The following is a 21429-nucleotide window of genomic DNA, read 5'->3' as shown; positions in this document are numbered from 1 at the left end:
TGAGAACATTTTTTAAAAATATTATTGCGTTCCCTCGCAAAAAAAAAATTTTAATTAAAAAATTAAAATAAAGATAAAAGATGTTAGCTGTTAGACTATTGTGAATACATATAGCCTACACTCCATTTCTCTGACACACACATAATAAATACTTAGATAATATGCATTTATATTGGTTAGCGAGGGCTAGTTAGATCATTCTGAATACGTATAGCCTTGCGACACTCAGTAAGTCTTCTGTCACACACAGTACATAAATACATGATGTGTTTATTTACTCATGTGTATGTGTTAGTTAGTGAGAGGGACAGCTAGCTAGACTACTGTGAAAAGCCTACTCGCAGTCATTCCTCTGTCACAAACTGTTGCTTGCTAGCTATATCTTATGCTCAGCAATCTGTGCACAGGAGCAAATATAAATACATATGCCTTGCATCGATAGCTATACAGCTGTCGGGGTAGCAGGGTTGATGACTGGGTTGCCAGACTAGGGAACATTCCCCTAAATGTAGGGGATTAAAAACATTATTTGGGGAAGTATTACAATAAAAATGTGTTTGGGTCAATGACAGATGGGGGATTTTAAAAGGAGGTTTGGGAGTCAGTTGAAGATGGGGATTTTTGAGGAGTTTGGATGTTGAACTACCAGTTGCTTCCTGGAATGATCAGTTTTGCGATTCGACCTGCTTGTGTTTTACTGTGAACTTGGCTTTAAATATAAAGATGTCAGCTGGCTAGACTAAACGTTCAGCTTTACTTTGAACATTCCATTGAACAAGTAACAGTAAACAGATGTGCTAGCTACATCATACGGCCTCATAGAATTGCGATTGATAAAGGCTAACATCGCACTAGCCCTTGCTTCGTGTAAGTCCGATCACCACTGTAGTGAAGTTAACAGTCAACTGGCTACGATTCCTGCGAGAAATGTGTAGTCATGCTGAAGTGCACACGTGTCATCCACAATCTAATGCTCCATTTTGCACTGCCTAAAGCTCTTAGCAACTAACATTGGGAAATGAACATGTCATTATTTATGATCCAGTGCTCAAACATTTGGAACATTTGCTTAGCTTTTAATTCATTATTCAGCTGGGGGATTGCAACATTAGCCACTTAGCATGCCAAGAACTAGATAACATTAGCTGGCCTAGTTAAGAACCCATCTGATTAAGAACCTATCGCTTGCTGGCTAGCCGATAACCAACCCATTAGCAGTTGCTAGGCTTCCTGTTGTAGTATTTGTTGGATGAATGAGGATGATGGTTGTTTCATTAAACTTTTATTGACACAAACTGGGATTCATCATTGTATGTACAGATGTTACCCGTGAGACATGACTAATGTAAGAGACTGACAAGTGACACTGCACTATATTGGTTTGTTTACTTTACTGCCCTGCGTATGAACACGTGTATAAAATAGGCCATTTATATGACACCTGGCTGTCTACTGCTGGTAGATTGACAGAAGTGCTATGGAGCATTTAGATCTTTAAACAAATGGGTACTTAACTATGTAGTTAGCGCCCTAAGTGGCTAATGTCGCAATCGCTAGCTGAATAATGAATAAAGTTAAGCAAACGTTGAGTTGCTTGATCAAAATAACGACGCTTCCTTCCTTGTCAGCATAAGAGGACAACCTGAGGGCAGTTCATCAACCCTGCCAATCCTGACAGAAGCTCTAGCCAGACAGACAGCCAGATATGAAGATATAGAGATCTACAGTTGAGGCCAAAAGTTTACATACACCCAGGCTAATGATATTCAAACTCAGTTTTTCGCAACTCTGCACATGTCATGTTACCATACATTTCTTTTGGCAAGTCAATTAGGGTATCTACTTTGTTCACATCAGAAGGCAATTTAAAACAATGGATTAGAGACAGATTTATTTCAGCTTTAATTCACTATATCCGAAATCCAGAGGGTCAAAAGTTTACATACACCAAGTTCATTGTCACTTGAAACAGTCTGGAAGATTCCAGAAATTGATGTCATGACTTTTTAGAAGCTTCTGATTAGCCAATTGTCATAATTATGAGTTAATTGGGAGTTATTTGGCACCTGAGGCTGTATTCAAGGGCCTACCTTTAGAGCCACTGCCTTTTTGCCCTTGATACCATGGGAAAATCCAAGCCACTCAGGCAAGAACTCAGAAGACAAATTGTGGACCTCCACAAGTCTGGTTCCTCGATAGGAGCAATTTCCAAACAACTGAAGGTACCAAAAGCATCTGTACAATCAATTGTATGCAAATATAAAAATCTTGGCACCACACAGACACTGCATCATTCAAGAAAGAGGCACAAATTAACTGCCAGAACTGAACAAACTTTGGTCCGAAAGATTAAACTGAACCACAAGACAACAACAAAGGAACTGGTGAAGGAGTTGGAGGCATCAGGTACCAAAGTATCTACATCCACCCTTAAGAGAATCCTATATCGCCATGGCCTGAAAGGCTGTTGTGCAAGGAAGAAGCCCCTACTCCAAGACTGGCATAAAATAGCCAGAATTAAGTTTGCAGGTGATCACCAGGACGAAGACCTAGCCTTTTGGAGGAGTGTTCTCTGGTCAGATGAAAAAAAAACTTGAACTGTTTGGCCATAATGATCAGCGCTAAGTATGGAGGAAAAGGGTGAGGCTTTTAATCCGAAGAACACCATCCCAACTGTGAAGCATGGGGGTGGCAGCATCATGTTGTGGGGGTGTTTTGCTGGAAAAAGGACTGGTGCACTTCAGAAAATAGATGGTATCATGAGGAACGAGGATTATCTAGAAATACTGAAGCAACACCTCAAGACATCAGCTACAAAGTTAAAACTTTGTCGCAACTGGGTTTTCCAGCAGGACAATGATCCTAAGCATACCTCCAAAGTTGTAATAAAATGGCTTAAAAACAACCAAGTGAAAGTATTGGAGTGGGCATCACAAAGCCCTGACCTGAATCCCATAGTAAATTTGTGGACTGAACTGAAAAAGCATATTCGAGTAAGGAGTCCCACAAACCTGACTGAGTTACACCAGTTCTGTCAGGAGGAATGGGCAAAAATTCCAGCAAAGTATTGTGAGAAGCTTGTGGTAGGCTACCCCAAGCGTTTGATTCAAGTTAAGCAATTAAAAGGCAATGCCACCAAATACTAACAAAGTGTATGTAAAACATTTGACCCACTGAAAATCTGATATAGTACATAAAAGCTGAAATAAATCTGTCTCTTAGCTATTATTCTGAAATGACCTCTTATGGAAATAAAGTAGATTCCCTAATTGACTTAACATGGGAAGTGTATGGTAACATGAAATGTGTGCAGCTGTGAAAAATAGAGTTTGAATGTCTTTAGCCTAGGTGTATGTAAACCTTTGGCCTGAACTGTATGTAAGAGTTTCTGTAATCCAAAATGCCTCAGCTCATACTCAAGCTAAGACTGCTAGCTAGGTCAGGTGCCATTTTCAACAAGAAAGTCTTTCTACATGAAATATGATGTGGCAGGGCTCGTTTTGCGGGAGGAATTCAGGGCAATTAGAGGACCACGCCTACTGGTTAAGCAGACACACACCTGGATGATGTTACAAATCAATCCAGGATTTAGAAGTGTGCTTCTTTCCACAGTAGGCGTCTGAGACCGGGATCCCCCACGACGGTGAGAGAGAGCACGTACAGGCCAGAAAAAAAGCTGAAAAGCGCTCGTATAATTTCATTTATTTTAGTTTATTGTTTTTGTCCAGATCACGTGAGGGTGACGGGCGAAGGTTTTTTCATGTTCGTGTTTGAATATGCTCTCTCTCACTATTGAAAATAAAACTCTGGAGTTATCTGAAATTCCCGCATCTCCCTGTGTCCAGCTCTTCTGTCCCTAACAGGGTGATCACGGCATGTGACCTATGTAAATAATGCTCTTGCCACTTTTGTGCAGGTGAGGCAAGCTAAATTGAAAATGCCTAAGCATTGACCCTTCTCCGGATGCAGAGAAAGCAATATACTTTTTTCTTTTCCCAAAATGAAGAGAACTACAAGAAAACAACACTGAAGTTAGCTCCCGATTCAAAAATTCAAGTCCACCGTAAATTGGTTGTGTTATATGATTGAATGTTTTCACAGTCTTCCTTACATGTTTGCAAAGGTTATAATGTGCTTCTAAAAGTGAGCTACGGCTCGAGAGAAATTGAACAATGGTGGTAATGTGAAATATTTTTTTTAAATGATGTTCTGTTCTCACATGTCTTTTTAAAGCTGTAATATGGAAAGATCAGATAAGTGTCATGCATTTTGTTTTCTCCTCAAAATCTAATGGTCTCACCATTGCATCATGTACTGTATGGATGAGAGAACAGGAACTAATGTACATGTGAAATGGTGTGGAATGGTACGCAAATAAAACTCCAAACTGTCTATATAAACAAATACAGTAATACAATCCTATTGAAAAATGATCATAAGGCATGGCAAATTCTCCTCAAAATTTAAAGGTCTCAAACTTTTGACACTTAATTATGACAGAAGAGGTCCTGAAGTAGTAGTGACCTGATTTTGGTGAAATATTCCTGAAGCGTTTTCAAATAATCCCACTCCAAACTATGTAATCCAATAGTGGCTAATTGAAAAAAATTAAAATAGGCATTTCTCCCCAAATTTATAAGGTCTCAAAGTTTTGACACATGTTCATAACAGATGGGGTCCTGCTCTATGTCCTACCCATTTTCGTGAAATTTCACTGTACCATTTTTGAATAATCCCACTACAAACCTTCTATGTAATCCAATACAAATTAATAGAAAAAATGAAAATTTGGATTGGAATTTCTCCCCAAATTTTAAAGGTCTTAAACTTCTGATACTTGTTTATGATAGGAGGGGTGATGGGTTCGGAGTGTTTCTCCTCTCTGCAAGTAGTGATGCCATATGGTATCAGGCAACATTAAGGGAATAGGTTGTTTAGGGACAAAACAGATGCCATTAGGGAACAAAGAGATTCCTTGCAGATAGGATGGACACGCGTACCCAGTCAAGGCCCCAGAGGGTATTTAAACCAGACCATAAGACCAGTGTGGGGCGGGTTGCTGTACCGCAAACTTGTGTAGTGTTTCAGTGACATTCCCGCTGGCCAGTATGATTACAATAAACTTTTGCTTTCTTCAGTAAAGTGTTTGTTGTCTTAGTGATTTCCTGCATCGTCCTGACTTTGATTCCACGAGAAGAAGCTAGGTCCTAACAGTTTGGGGATGAGGATGGGATTTGGAAATATCTTCTGAATTGGATCAATGAGCATCAACGAGAGGGTGAGTATCCTTTTTATTAAACTGCCCACGCTCACTAGAGTCGATAATCCTTGAACCAATTTTAGAGGTGACTCCTAAATCATTTTGTAAAGGAACAGCATGGACAGGACATGTTGTGAATATCACTGTGTTTTGAAAAGCTAGTGTGAAACAGCGGTGTCATTCCTGGGTTTGTGCTATCAAGTGCCTTATGGCACGTTGAGGAGCATTTTTGTGCTATCAAGTGTCTTGTGGCACGTTGATGAGCATTGTTCTCGAGAGGCTGATTTGAGATTAGCTGATTGGACGTCAGGCATAAGGCCATTGTGTGTGTGTATGTGTATGTGTGTGTATATGTGGTTCTGAGAGCATGGAGTTTGCTGCATTCTTCCTAGTCCTCTTGTGTCATAGATAAGGCACGAAGCCCGCATAAACTGGCAACATCTGATAATAACAGGAGTAAAATAAACCACCGTTTTGGAGCAAAACATATAAAGAGGCCTGTGCACAAACACAACATCCCCATATTCACTGACAATAAGGGTGGCCACATAAGAAAGGAAAACTTGGCTGAGTGTGAAAGTAAAGTGCACTTAATCTGCTAGCCCTTTTGTTGTTTATAAACTGAACCTTTACACATGGCAGACATGCTGAGCCAAAATGGCAAAGTTGAATCCAACCACACTGCTGCCATCACCAGATAAGGGTGAGCCGCATCACTGCTGTGTTGAAATAGAACCAGGTAACACATCTAAGGTAATGGAAATACCGATAGCAGAGGCACTTGACCTGTACGTCGATGGATCTTCTTTTTATGTTGACAGGAAACGACACACGAGGTGGGCAGTGTGCACACAGGACGGGGCATTGATAAGACACGGGCAGCGAACAGGACAGTCCGCACAAGTGGCAGAATTGTATGCGATAGCAGAGGCATGTGACGCAATGATAGGCTATGACATAAACACTTACACTGATTCACGCTATGCGTTTGGGGTAGTACGCGATTATGTGGGTCTGTGGGCGAATAGGGGGTACCTGACTAGCGCAGGATCCCCAATTCAAAATGGGGGAGTAGTGGAGAGACTACATAAAACTAGTACTGGCACCAAAGTGAGTAGCAGTAATAAAAGTAAAGGCACACACCAAAAGAACAGACCCGCACACAGAAGGGAATAGGTGCGCTGATGAACGGGCTAAAAGAGCAGCCACAGAGGGAGCGATAACACCGGCCTTGGCCGCAGTACAGGAAAAGCAAGCAAACAAAATTAAACCAAAATAAGACATTTTTGAGTAAGAGCAGCTTCAGCATCTAGCACCACGAGCAGAGAAGTGGTTATGGATGGGAAATTGGAGGAGGCTTTGGGATGACAATTGTCATGGAGTGAAACCATGACCTGTGGACATTTACAGTTTTAAGCATGCGCACATGGTCCAATGCATTTAAAGCCCTGTTCGTGTTCTTTTTAATTGCGCGAAACTTAACAACCATATAAAGTAACGTGAAGGAAGGAGGGAAAATGTACTTACCATTGTTTGTGTGTGTTCTGAAGGTGAATTGTAAATGAATGAGAACGAGAAAATATGGCAACACGGTAAAGAAACAATGTTCATTTCACCGCAAATTTAAAATACTTTTTTTTTTTTTAAAAGACCGCAATTTCTGTTAAATGAAATTGGTAGCGGTGTAGTGAGCACTGGGGGGAGAGAGGCAGAATCCCCTGTGGCAACACGCCCACGTTCTCAGACTCACCTGACAGGTGACGTGTCAGCCGGGAGGTAGAGATAAGCCGGGGGTTTAGCGAGGGAGTTCAGAGCTTCCAGACGTGGCAGTCTGATTGTATGTTTTCCAGAGCGATCTGCTCGAATAAAGTTGTTTTTGCATAATTGAAAACCAAGCCAGTCGTTTTTCTCTGCAAACACCACATTGGTGACCCTGACGCTTCTTCGGACGATTCCGAAGTTGTTCTTTTCTCTGCGAAAGATGCACGCCGTCGCTCTCAAGCTCCCGGAGTTCTGGCAGGAACATGCCGCCGTGTGGTTCGCTCAAGCGGAGGCTCAGTTCGCGTTGAGAGGCATAACGCAGGAGGACACGAAATACTACTACGTGGTTGCTGCTTTGAATAGTTCGACAGCATCACGGGTATTAAGCCTACTCCAGGATCCTCCGGAAGAGGATAAGTACTTGTCTCTCAAACAGCTCCTTTTGGAGACTTTCGAGCTGTCAGAACCTGAGCGTGCTCGCAAGCTCCTTACACTGCCTGGTTTGGGTGATTCTAAACCTTCGGAATTAATGGACCATATGCTTACACTTTTGGGTAACCACCAACCTTGCTTCATATTCCGGGAATTATTTATGCAGCAGATGCCCAGTCAAGTGCGTGCAGCTCTGGCAGGTTCCCCGTTGAAAGACCACAGGGCTCTGGCCAGGGAAGCTGATAAAGTTTTAAACTCTAGCCGGCTGCCCGGTCCTGCAGTAAGGGTGGTTGGCGCTGCTGATGTGCAGGCTATCCGGGAGGATGTCATCGCCGCTGCCCAACAGCAACGACTTACAGCGGGCCTCTGCTACTATCATGCCAGGTTTGGCCCACGCGCTAAGAAGTGCCGTCCACCTTGCTCTTTCGTGTCGGGAAACGGCAGAGCCGACGCTCATTAGCTGCGTTGAGTGTCGGCCAGGCTAGCAGTTTGCTTTTTGTTACGGACTCTGTTTCTGATCGACGATTTCTATGCAACACAGGCGCGCAGGTTAGCGTCCTCCCTGCGTCTGCTTTGGATGTACAGACTGGGGGTCGTGGACCTCTGGAGGCAGCCAACGGCAGCACTATCCCCACTTTTGGCAGACGAGCAGTGGACCTGTGTTTTGACGGACAACATTTCCAGTGGGTGTTTGTGCTAGCGTCTGTGTCTACTCCGTTGTTGGGCGCAGATTTTCTGTGTGCTAACAGCCTGCTGGTCGATGTCAGGAACAGACGGCTGGTGAATGCGGAGACATTCGCAACGCTTCCGGGTTCTCCCAGCAGCACCGGGACGTCCAAGCTGTCTAGCGCCCTGTCATCTGCGGATGTGTTTCAGCGCCTCCTGGTGGAATTCCCGGACCTCATCACGCCCACGTTCTCTTCGGCAGCCGTCAAGCATGGGGTGGAGCATTATATCGCCACTACGGGTCCGCCGGTCCATGCCCGGGCAAGGCGGTTGGACCCGCAGAAGCTGGCTGTGGCTAAAGCGGAGTTTGACTCCATGGAACGCTTGGGGATTGTGCGCAGGTCCAGCAGTCCTTGGGCCTCACCCCTCCACTTGGTTCCGAAAACAGGGGGGGGGTGGCGACCTTGCGGGGACTATCGACGACTGAATGACGCCACGACCCCTGACCGCTACCCTATACCATACATACAGGATTTCTCGGCTCGATTAGCTGGGAAGGTTTTTTTTCGAAAATTGATTTAGTCAGGGGTTATCACCAGGTTCCGGTTCAGCCGCAAGATATCGCTAAAACCACGGTAATAACCCCGTTTGGGCTATTTGAGTTTTTAACCCTCCTGTTCTGTTCATTTTTTAGGTACAGCAAAAATGTTCCCGGGTCAATCCCCATACAGGGGGGGTTTGCAAATACATGAAATGAACCATTTTCATTTAAAATGTTGATTACACTAATTAAGGCCAGTAGAAGAAGTTTCATACTGAAAAAATAATTTTAAGTATTTTTCCTAGATTTTCAAACTTTAAAAAGGGTCAATTTGACCCGCAACATAACAGGAGGGTTAAGAATGCCTTTTGGTTTACAAAACGCGGCCCAAACTTTTCAGCGCTTAATGGATAGGGTTTTGCGGGATATGCCTTTTCTTTTCGTTTATTTAGACGACATCCTGGTAGCCAGTGCCTCCAGCGATGAGCACCAGGCCCATCTCCGGGCCCTTTTTGCGCGCCTCAGCGAACACGGGTTAATTATTAACCTTGCCAAATGTCAATTTGGGGTTCCCGTGGTAGATTTCCTCGGCCACCGCGTCACCAGGGAAGGTGCGGTGCCCCTCCCTTCCAAGGTCGAGGCTATTCAAAATTTTCCGCGACCGGTTACAGTTCGGGCTTAGCAGGAGTTTTTGGGCATGGTAAATTTTTACCATCGCTTCATTCCCAGAGCCGCTCACCTAATGCTGCCCCTGTACGCTGCCCTTAAAGGGGCCACAGCGAAGCAACTGGTAAGTTGGTCGGCCGAGATGTCGCATGCTTTTTAAAAACTAAAGAGGCATTAGCGAATGCTACTCTCTTTACGGACCCTTGGCCGGACGCGCCGGTTTCTGTAACTATGGATGCATCAGATTTTGCGGTTGGCGGGGTGCATGAACAGCTAATAAATGGGGTTTGGCAGCCGCTTGCTTTTTTTAGCCGCCAGCTCCGTCCTGCTGAGCGCAATTACAGCACGTTAGATCGCGAGCTCCTTGCTCTTTATTTAGCTGTGCGTCATTTCCGGTTCCTGCTCGAGGGCCGCACGTTCACGGCCTTTGTAGACCACAAACCTTTAGCTCTAGCTATGGCTAAGGTTTCAGAGCCGTGGTCCGCCCGTCAGCAAAGGCAGTTGGCATTCGTCTCTGAGTTCACCACGGACATCCAGCATGTCGCAGGTAAGGACAACGTGGTGGCTGACTGTCTTTCGCGGTCCATAGTGGACGCGGTCAATTTAGGGGTGGATTACGGGCAGATGGCTGCTGACCAGGCGTCTGATCCCGAAGTGCAGGCGTTACGCACAGCGACTACAGGTCTGCAGCTGCAGGAGGTAAGTTTTGGTCCTTCATGCACCCCACTCCTTTGTGATGTGTCCACCGGGGTCGCCAGACCAGTGGTGCCCGTGGTTTGGCAGCGGCGTATTTTCGAGGTTTTACACAACCTAACCCATCCGGGCCGCAAGGCGTCGCAAAAGCTATTGTCTGGAAGGTTTGTGTGACATGGCCTGAAAAAGGATGTCCGTGACTGGGTGAATGCTTGCTTAGCGTGTCAACGGGCTAAAGTTCACAAGCACACCAAGGCTCCTTTAGCACCGTTCGCCGTCCCTGAAAGGCGGTTTGACCACGTTAATGTGGATCTAGTGGGGCCGTTGCCTCCGTCGCGGGGTTACACACACCTTTTAACAATCGTAGATAGGACCACGCGTTGGCCGGAGGTGATACTGCTGACGTCCACCACCACTGCTGAGGTGGCTCGGGCGTTTATTAATGCGTGGGTCTCGCGTTTTGGGGTTCCGGCCGATTTATCCACTGACCGTGGGGCTCAGTTCACGTCCGAGTTGTGGGCGGCGATAGCTCGGCAGTTGGGGGTGACGCTGCATTGGACTACGGCGTATCACCCTCAGGCTGACGGGATGTGCGAGCGCTTCCATCGTTCGTTAAAGGTGTCCCTCCGCGCTGCAGTGCAGGGGGACGCTTGATTTGATACGCTCCCGTGGGTCTTACTGGGTCTTAGGACGGCTCCTAAGGCTGATTTAGGAGCATCATCTGCAGAGCTAGTTTATGCATTATCCAGGTTTGGGTGAGGCGCGCTTTGTGTTTGTGCGACAAGATAAGCATCGTGGCCCTTTGCAGCCCTCTTACGAGGGACCGTTTTGGGTATTAAAGTCCGGGGAGAAATTTTTTGTTTTGGATATCGGTGGTAGGTCTGACCGCATTACCGTAGACCGCTTAAAGCCGGCGCACGTCGATTTAGATTCGCCGGTAGAGGTCGCTTGTCCTCCGCGCAGAGATCGCCCTCCCGCTCTCAGGTCAAGAAATCCTACCCCTGACTTAAACCCTGACCCTGGTAACAGCCCTAAAACTGACTCTGGTATGGGTCCTGATCTGTCCGGGGCTGCGGGCAAGAAACTGGGGAGGTTTGGCCATGTCATCCAGACCCCTAGGCGGTTTTGCTGCCACAGTAAATTCTGGGGGGGCTTGTGTAGTGAGCACTGGGGGGAGAGAGGCAGAATCCCCTGTGGCAACACGCCCACGTTCTCAGACTCACCTGACAGGTGACGTGTCAGCCGGGAGGTAGAGATAAGCCGGGGGTTTAGCGAGGGAGTTCAGAGCTTCCAGACGTGGCAGTCTGATTGTATGTTTTCCAGAGCGATCTGCTCGAATAAAGTTGTTTTTGCATACTTGAAAACCAAGCCAGTCGTTTTTCTCTGCAAACACCACAGCGGTACCGTTGTTTGTCGTAAATTTGTGGGGGAAAAAAGTTAAATTGTTGAAGGTAAAATGTAGTGACTTGAAAGAATTGAGGAAATATTGGGTAGCATTGCTTTGAAATACATCTTACGTAATTTTGGTGAGGCAAGATAGCCTATATTGTTTGTAGTACCGTAACTTGGCGTCATTTGGATATCAATACTTTTGAGTAACTTGGCATTTTTGTATGTTGAAAACATGTTTTTTATGAGATTGTCATAAACGTGGTTATTAGAAACATAACAAAATGGTGCATCACCCCTGTTGCAATGTTGTTATGAGAAATGTTACTGGTGTATTAGTGTGGGGAAATTCAAGGGTGTGGGTTTATACTGGTATGGGCTGGGAGACTGCATTAAGTTACAATGAGATATATGGGGAAAACTGGGTAAAGACAGAAGCAGGACGGTAGGAAGATGGCTGCCCCTCAGTGGAAGCAATTCATAAATTCGCTATCCACTCACAAGGAGAGCTGACCATCAGATGTTTTCCTCCAGGGAAGCCAGGCTCCTGTCCGAAATTGTATGCTGGCCCCAAGTTTGGTCTGGTCCCTGAAGGAGAGCCCCTCCCAGCCCTAGTAGGAGTATCAGTCCAACACTCCCCTATGTTGATTCTGTATATGATCATGTAGAAAAATCAATTCAGATGTTAAGTGTCTGATATGTTGCAAAAGTTATCTGCCTGTTGCAATCCTGCAGCACACAGAGAACACAGGCACTTGGTGTCTGATGCTGCTGAATGAGGAGGGGTCACAGGGTCAGCAGCAAGCGCAATTTCTATGGCTATAAATTCTAATAATGGGGACTGGGCTGAAAATTTAGTGGCAGATGGTACGGTGTTGGTGGCAAAGGGGGGACTTCTTTCTAACCAGACTACACGCCATCTAGCTTCTGCTACACAGGATACTGGAGAAGCTGTGTCTGTTATGCTCCATCATGTGTTAGAAAGTATCCAGTTGTTTGAAAAGCACTGTTCGGGGAGAACGTTTGCACCCGCAGAGAGGAGGTGTGTTATCGGCCCGGAATGCAGTTCAGCAGGGCGTGGCAGCCCTGATAGGAGACCGGCTCGCATCCCGGGTGCCGGGCTGGGTGAGAGCTGCAGTCATAGCTAACCAGAAAATGCTACCATGGGTGACGGCCGGGGAGGGGCCCCGTCGGTAATAGGGCTCTGCCAGGAGGACAACACAACGTTCAGTATGTCATCAGTGACGGTCATAAACAGGTAGCTTTCTCCCAGGAGCAGTTTTCCACAGTAGGGGGATGAGTGCTTTGCACCACTCCCAGAGAATCAGGACAAGCCCTGTCATCGTCACTGGGACCAGATGTAGAAGTTCAAGTATTATCAATATTGAATGGAGCCATAGCAGTGCGGGGCAAACTCCACAGTTTGGTGTGGGGCGGCCCCCTCGCGGGGCCTTCGCAGCGACTTTGCATGACGCCTGAAACTTCTTACTGCATTAACCCTTCTGGCACTTCTGTTTCTATAGGATCTATCCCAGTAGCTCCTGAAGTAACCGCCAGCACCACCATGCCTAGCCATGTCCATTGGGAAATAGATCCTGACAATTCTTTTCATAAAGCTCTCTCTGCTATAGAGGCTAAAATAAAATAAAAACGATAGATGAATCTGGGGCAAAAATATAACGCTTCCGTTGCAAATCGAACGGCAGTCAAGGCCACTCTGACGGCCGATGAGGAGTATCATGATGCTACCGGAAAAGTGGTTGCTGTGACCCAGTGGCTATGAACTATCTGGGAGTGGGATCCCGGGGGGGTATGTGTGGGTAATATTTTCCCAATGCATGGGGTTTGAATATAATAATTTCTGTTGTGCTTATTGTGGTATATTACACCCTCCAGAAAGATATTAGAGAAGTAAGAGATTAAACTTGTTAACCAAATTAGGTAAGGCTTTTAGGACCAGATAGATCCTGTCCTCTGTCCTTTATGTGTAGGTGGGTGGCTGAGGGAAAGAGTTTCTCATCACCAATTCAAAATGGGGGACTGATGGGTTCAGAGTGTTTCTCCTCTCTGCAATTAGCGACGCCATATGGTATCAGGCAGCAGTAAGGGAATAGGTTGTTTATGTACAAAACAGATGTCATTAGGGAACAAAGAGATTGCAGATAGGATGGACATGTGTACTGTTGGGATGTACTATTTCAATTTCAATGTGAATGAAACCTGTTTGAATAGATAGGATGGGTTTGAATTTGAATGGTCCAATCGTAAGGAATCACCAATCAGAGGCAGCGCTCCAGTTCTGACATTATGCAAAATGTACCCACTCTAAACTGTATAAATCTAATTACCCACCGGTGCTATTTTGAACTTTCTCGCTGAGTTGTTCCCGTAGCCGGCTGTGTAATAAATCTTCATGTTTTTACTACGAACTTCTGATCTGCTTCTTCCTGGGATAACGGTCATTTTACTTGTTTTTGGTAATATCTTGAATAACCAACAGTACCCAGTCAAGGCCCCAGAGGGTATTCAACCAATTTAGACCTAAGGCGAATAATGAATAATGCATTTTGCCTGCCCAACATGCATTTCAATGAATCACAATGCATTTCATCGATCACGTGTCTTGAAAACGATGACAGCATCTAAAACGCGCTCACATTGCATCCGGCTCTAAAGGGAGAAGCAGGCAAACGTTGTGCCCGGAGTGTTGGAGGACAGACCTTATGGCGGTGTAAAACCAATGATGTCGACCAAAGACGCATAAGATTTATTGTCTTCTAGAGAGGTGGAGAAAAGGATGCCAGTATTTACAGTGAACAAAAGTGAATCAATAATAAAAATAAACAAACAAAAAGACTTGCAAAACAAAAAGAAAGTAACACGTATCTACGTTTTTAAGGTTCAATAATAATAATAATAATAATAATACTTCGCACTGACTCAGACCAGTCTGCACCCAACAACCAACCAACCACAAATGATGGTGGTAGCTGCACTTAAATATCTTCTCCACCCTTGGACCCTACCAATTGCCAAGAATTAAATACAGTTCTACAACAGCTTAAAATTACCCATAACAAATACCATCAATAATTAACACATTTAGATAATCAATACATTTCATTGAAATACTTCAGGTACACCATAAACCACATTATTTACCATGAACTACACAACCCCAGGAATAATAGATTGTCCCAATCAAACTGGCGGCAACTAAAAACTACAACAAACTACAAAAACCTATAGGAAGTTGCGCCGCGTCCTCTTGCCCCAGTGTGATGACGCAACCAGGAAGCATGCTACACCACATGGTAATAACTCCTCTGATTAATATCTAAAGTTTGTAACGTTACCAACATTTCAAACATGATCCGAATTCCAGCATAAAGATAACACGAAATTCCAATACACCTAGTTCTAAACATGATTTATATGAGCACACCGTATTAACTTTAAATGCACAAACACATAGCGATACATGATTCAAGCAGCACAATGGTAGTGTGAAACCATAGACATATCCGCCGCATTGGCCTTTAGATCGTATGTCAACATTGCCGCCATATTGGACCAGGCAAGACTGGCCTGAAAACAAATAGCCTACAAGTGAACAGCGGATTTTCTGGATAAAAAGCACTATAGCGTTTACATTTCTCAAAGATTTCATTTAGTCGTTTTTATATTCAAGGGTTTATGATCTATGTGGAGTAGGAAAAAAGTCTTGAAAAAAAAATGTTTTTTTTCTACTCTACTTAGACCATAAACCATTTTGATGATGTATTGCTGATGCTAATGATTATATCAAAATCAATAAAAAATTTGATCGGAAAATTTTTTTTCCATATGTAATGTACTTACTCTGCAGTCACTTTTGGTGTATCCAATACTTGCATCTTTATGGCTCTTTTGTCAATGTAAGAGTTTCTGTAATCCCAAATGCCCTTGCTCATATTCAAGCTAAGACTGTTAGCCAGCTCAGGTGCCATTTTCAACTCAATCTGTTAAGCATCCACCTAAAACTTGGCCGGCATATCTGACCACCCGATGCTGTCTTTACGTAGAGTATTTTGTTCAGCAGGCATTTGGTTATCTGAACAGCCATAGGTTTACTTTTAAGTCAGTCAAGTTACAGAATGAATTAAACAAGACTGCCACCTGTCAAATGAGCCCTCGTTGCTGTCTGTGGGTCCTGCCATTTGCTAGTAACCTAAGTGCGTATCTGCCTCCACTCCCTGTGCGTAATGCAGATTGTGCTGACAAGCAGAGAGTGCATGCAGACTGAAGCGAGCTTGCTCTCAAAACAGCTTAGCATTGTACTATGTAATGAATTCATAATTATGGTGGATCGAAGAAAAGGTTTTTGCACTGTGATAAAAGTAATTGAAGAGCTCGAAAAAGCAAATCTCAATTAGAGGCGTTATTTCCATATTTAGAAAGTTCCGATTGGTTTGGAGAGTGTGCTCTAGACCATGTGAGAGCCATGCTGGTGGGCATGTAAGATTACTGAAGTGAATTTAGTGTTCTCCTCATTATTTCTTCTTATTCCACATCAAGTCAACATCCTGTACGCTACTCCTACAGTTTTTCAGCAAGACCTACCTTTTTTATCTTGTAGCTTCAATTAGTTGCTTGTGCTTTTCTTGTCAGTAGTGCAAATATTTTTGAGATATTTACCATTTTTATTTACATTTTTTATTCATATTGTATTTATGTTTACCAAGAAATTGTCACATTAATTAACATTAGTGGAATGTTCGGAATGTGAACAACACGCTTGCAGCTGACATTGCAATCAGCCACTGCAGCAGCAACAGATACAGACCGTCTCTTTCTTTTGCAAAGCATCTAATGGATGAAATATCCAGCAAAGTGAGTAACGGCAGCAGCAGCAAAGCAAGTTCAACTCAAACTAATATTCGTTTTCTTTTATAATTTCTGCTAATTCCTTCCAGCTACTGTAACATTTGTATTTCAACATTCAGCATAATGTTAACTGCTGTAACAAATTAACTCCCAAAAACATGTTAGAACTGATTCACCTCTGTTATTAATTCAAAATATGTGATTTTGAGAGCAGAAAACTTCTTTTGTAGTGTAGATAACCTGTTCAAAACGTTATCTAAAATGTGCAATTTGGAGAGGTTTTGGGATGTCTTGGAAAATCCATTGCAACATTTCACTGCTTTTAGTTATCTGCACAACAATCTGTGAATTTTTTGCTGATGTGTCATTTTATTACTGGTTTACGAATTCGTATACGTATTCACGAATGGCCCAGAAATACTTTCAAACGATTATTGCAAAAAACAAAAATAGAAAAAACAAATAAAAGCCTGTGCCGAAATTGGCTTGCTCTCTCCCTTGGCTAAACGCCAGGTTTGCAATGGGCAGGGTTCATTGGGTGTTAGTTATGCAACAAACCCTTAAGCCCAGTGAAATTCTTTCTACATGTAATGTGTAAATAATGCTCTTGCCACTGTTGTGCACGCTAGGCAAGCTAAATTGAAAATGCCTAAGCATTGCCCCTTCTCTGGATGTGGACAAAGCAATACATTCTTTTGTTTTGCCAAAAATGAAGAGACCTACAAGAAATGGGTTTTAATTCTGGAGCCCACAGGCACTCCAGTATTACAATAACCAGTGCAGTTAGTATTTGCATTGCCCATTTTCTCAGAAAAAAAGAACTTTTCGCAGAATGTGCTGGATCGGTAAGGATGCCTACCATCAGCTAGCGACAATTAAAACGTTTTCAAGCTAAGACATGTGGAATCAAAGCCTGTCTTTATTTGGGTGTAATGTCCAGTATTTGAGACTGCTATAGAGTGTAATGTTAGTGTACAGTAGCTCAGTGTTACAATGCTATTACAGGTTGAATAATCTTCAGGTTTAATCATACGATGGGAACGCATAGTTTATGTTGCTTTCTTTCATTTTGTTGGGTACTGCATGGGACAATCTGCTCTAACCAGCTCTCACCTAGCTAGCGATGAGATACGGTTTACATACTGTATGATGTGTCTTATAGGTATGAATGTTAATGAGCGCAGGATACACACCCAACCTGCCCATGTCTGCTAAACAGTTCGCAATAAACTAACCGTGTCTATTACAATTCAATGGTTCTAATTCGGTTAAAAACGTGAAAGAAGCATTAAGAAGAAAATCTGTCGTCACTTCTGGGGAATATAACAACAATCTAGTTTCCTGGACCTTTAAGAGTACTGCAAACCAGGTGGAAATTGCCTTTTTAAATGCTTGGGGTTAAGGGGTTAAATAGTAGTGTCAATTTAAGCCTATTTAATTACCTTTGATCACCTGGGAACTCTCCTCTGAACCAGAGTGGATGATCCATTGAATGATCACTCTTCATAGACACACAGCTGGGTACAGATGACCCTACTCTTTCTACCTGGACCCTGTGAACAAAACATAGAGACAGAGATTCCAGTTAAATTCATCTTCTTACCACAGCTATATGTCACTGCACATCTGGCGATGACATAATAAACCCCACATACACCTGAATGTGACATAATACACCCACCTACACCTGAAAGGTGACAGTGACACTGAAAGGCATATTTCCCTCCTGCCCCCTAGTGGTATGGGCAGTAGCGCCCACAGAATGCGGATAAAGTAAAGATTTGCAATTTATTAAGAAAGGGGCTACAAACACATCACAAATTCAAGCTCAACGGCTGCAACAGCCTCCTTTTTGGCCAACAACGCCACTCGTTCCCTTATCAGTGCTAATGGCGATGAATGTCAGTAAAATGAAAGGAGCCTCCCCATCCCCCAATCACTCATTGCACACTAACCCACATCATAAAACTTGTTTTTTATACTTTCCATAATTACTTTGCCCTTCTAATTTTTGCATGAAAAATTTATTCCATTCAAGCTGTCAGAACAGCACCTCAGATCACCAAAACAATCATTCAGAAAAAAGTTTCAATGTCCATATGTAATGTACTTACATTGGATTCACTTTTGGTATATCCAATACTTGCATCTTTATATATCTTTTGTCTATGTAAGAGTTTCTGTAATCCAAAATGCCTCTGCTCACATTTGGGTGTAATGTCCGGAGTGTGAGACTGCTATCTAGTGTAATGCTAGTATACAGTAGCTCAGTGTTACAACGTTATCACAAGTTGAATGATCACGTTTAACTATACGATGGCAATGCCTAGTTTTTGTTGCCTTCTTTCGGTTTTTCTGGTACTGCATGGGACAATCTGCTCTAATCTAACTAGCGATGAGAAACGGTTTACATATGACATGTCTTACAAGTATGAATGTTAATGAGCGCAGGATACACACCCAACCTGCCCATGTCTGCTAAACAGCTCGCAATAATCTAACCGTGTCTATCACAATTCAATGGTTCTAATTTGGTTAAAAACGTGAAAGAAGCATTAAGAAGAAAATCTGTTGTCACTTCTGGGGAATATAACAACAATCTAGTTTCCTGGACCTTTAAGAGTACTGCAAACCAGGTGGAAATTGCCTTTTTAAATGCTTGGGGTTAAGGGGTTAAATAGTAGTGTCAATTTAAGCCTATTTAATTACCTTTGATCACCTGGGAACTCTCCTCTGAAATAGAAAGGAGGATCCATTGAATGATCACTCTTCATAGACACACAGCTGGGTACAGGTGACCCTGCTCTTTCTACCTGGACCCTGTGAACAAAACATAGAGACAGAGCTTCCAGTTAAATTCATCTTCTTACCACAGCTCTATGTCACTGCACATCTGGCGATGACATAATAAACCCCACATACACCTGAATGTGACATAATACACCCACCTACACCTGAAAGGTGACAGTGACACTGAAAGGCATATTTCCCTCCTGCCCCCTAGTGGTATGGGCAGTAGCGCCCACAGAATGCGGATAAAGTAAAGATTTGCAATTTATTAAGAAAGGGGCTACAAACACATCACAAATTCAAGCTCAACGGCTGCAACAGCCTCCTTTTTGGCCAACAACGCCACTCGTTCCCTTATCAGTGCTAATGGCGATGAATGTCAGTAAAATGAAAGGAGCCTCCCCATCCCCCAATCACTCATTGCACACTAACCCACATCATAAAACTTGTTTTTTATACTTTCCATAATTACTTTGCCCTTCTAATTTTTGCATGAAAAATTTATTCCATTAAAGCTGTCAGAACAGCACCTCAGATCACCAAAACAATCATTCAGAAAAAAGTTTCAATGTCCATATGTAATGTACTTACATTGGATTCACTTTTGGTATATCCAATACTTGCATCTTTATGGCTCTTTTGTCTATGTAAGAGTTTCTGTAATCCAAAATGCCTCTGCTCACATTTGGGTGTAATGTCCAGAGTGTGAGACTGCTATCTAGTGTAATGCTAGTATACAGTAGCTCAGTGTTACAACGTTATCACAAGTTGAATGATCACGTTTAACTATACGATGGTAATGCCTAGTTTTTGTTGCCTTCTTTCGGTTTTTCTGGTACTGCATGGGACAATCTGCTCTAATCTAACTAGCGATGAGAAACGGTTTACATATGACCTGTCTTACAAGTATGAATGTTAATGAGCGCAGGATACACACCCAACCTGCCCATGTCTGCTAAACAGCTCGCAATAATCTAACCGTGTCTATCACAATTCAATGGTTCTAATTTGGTTAAAAACGTGAAAGAAGCATTAAGAAGAAAATCTGTTGTCACTTCTGGGGAATATAACAACAATCTAGTTTCCTGGACCTTTAAGAGTACTGCAAACCAGGTGGAAATTGCCTTTTTAAATGCTTGGGGTTAAGGGGTTAAATAGTAGTGTCAATTTAAGCCTATTTAATTACCTTTGATCACCTGGGAACTCTCCTCTGAACATGATTGGAGGATCCATTGAATGATCACTCTTCATAGACACACAGCTGGGTACAGGTGACCCTGCTCTTTCTACCTGGACCCTGTGAACAAAACATAGAGACAGAGATTCCAGTTAAATTCATCTTCTTACCACAGCTATATGTCACTGCACATCTGGCGATGACATAATAAACCCCACATACACCTGAATGTGACATAATACACCCACCTACACCTGAAAGGTGACAGTGACACTGAAAGGCATATTTCCCTCCTGCCCCCTAGTGGTATGGGCAGTAGCGCCCACAGAATGCGGATAAAGTAAAGATTTGCAATTTATTAAGAAAGGGGCTACAAACACATCACAAATTCAAGCTCAACGGCTGCAACAGCCTCCTTTTTGGCCAACAACGCCACTCGTTCCCTTATCAGTGCTAATGGCGATGAATGTCAGTAAAATGAAAGGAGCCTCCCCATCCCCCAATCACTCATTGCACACTAACCCACATCATAAAACTTGTTTTTTATACTTTCCATAATTACTTTGCCCTTCTAATTTTTGCATGAAAAATTTATTCCATTCAAGCTGTCAGAACAGCACCTCAGATCACCAAAACAATCATTCAGAAAAAAGTTTCAATGTCCATATGTAATGTACTTACATTGGATTCACTTTTGGTATATCCAATACTTGCATCTTTATAAATCTTTTGTCTATGTAAGAGTTTCTGTAATCCAAAATGCCTCTGCTCACATTTGGGTGTAATGTCCAGAGTGTGAGACTGCTATCTAGTGTAATACTAGTATACAGTAGCTCAGTGTTACAACGTTATCACAAGTTGAATGATCAGGTTTAACTATACGATGGTAATGCCTAGTTTTTGTTGCCTTCTTTCGGTTTTTCTGGTACTGCATGGGACAATCTGCTCTAATCTAACTAGCGATGAGAAACGGTTTACATATGACATGTCTTACAAGTATGAATGTTAATGAGCGCAGGATACACACCCAACCTGCCCATGTCTGCTAAACAGCTCGCAATAATCTAACCGTGTCTATCACAATTCAATGGTTCTAATTTGGTTAAAAACGTGAAAGAAGCATTAAGAAGAAAATCTGTTGTCACTTCTGGGGAATATAACAACAATCTAGTTTCCTGGACCTTTAAG

Source organism: Anguilla anguilla, chromosome 16 (assembly GCF_013347855.1).
Source record: "Anguilla anguilla isolate fAngAng1 chromosome 16, fAngAng1.pri, whole genome shotgun sequence".
Classification (NCBI taxonomy): domain Eukaryota; kingdom Metazoa; phylum Chordata; class Actinopteri; order Anguilliformes; family Anguillidae; genus Anguilla; species Anguilla anguilla.
Note: the sequence above shows the minus strand (reverse complement) of the source record.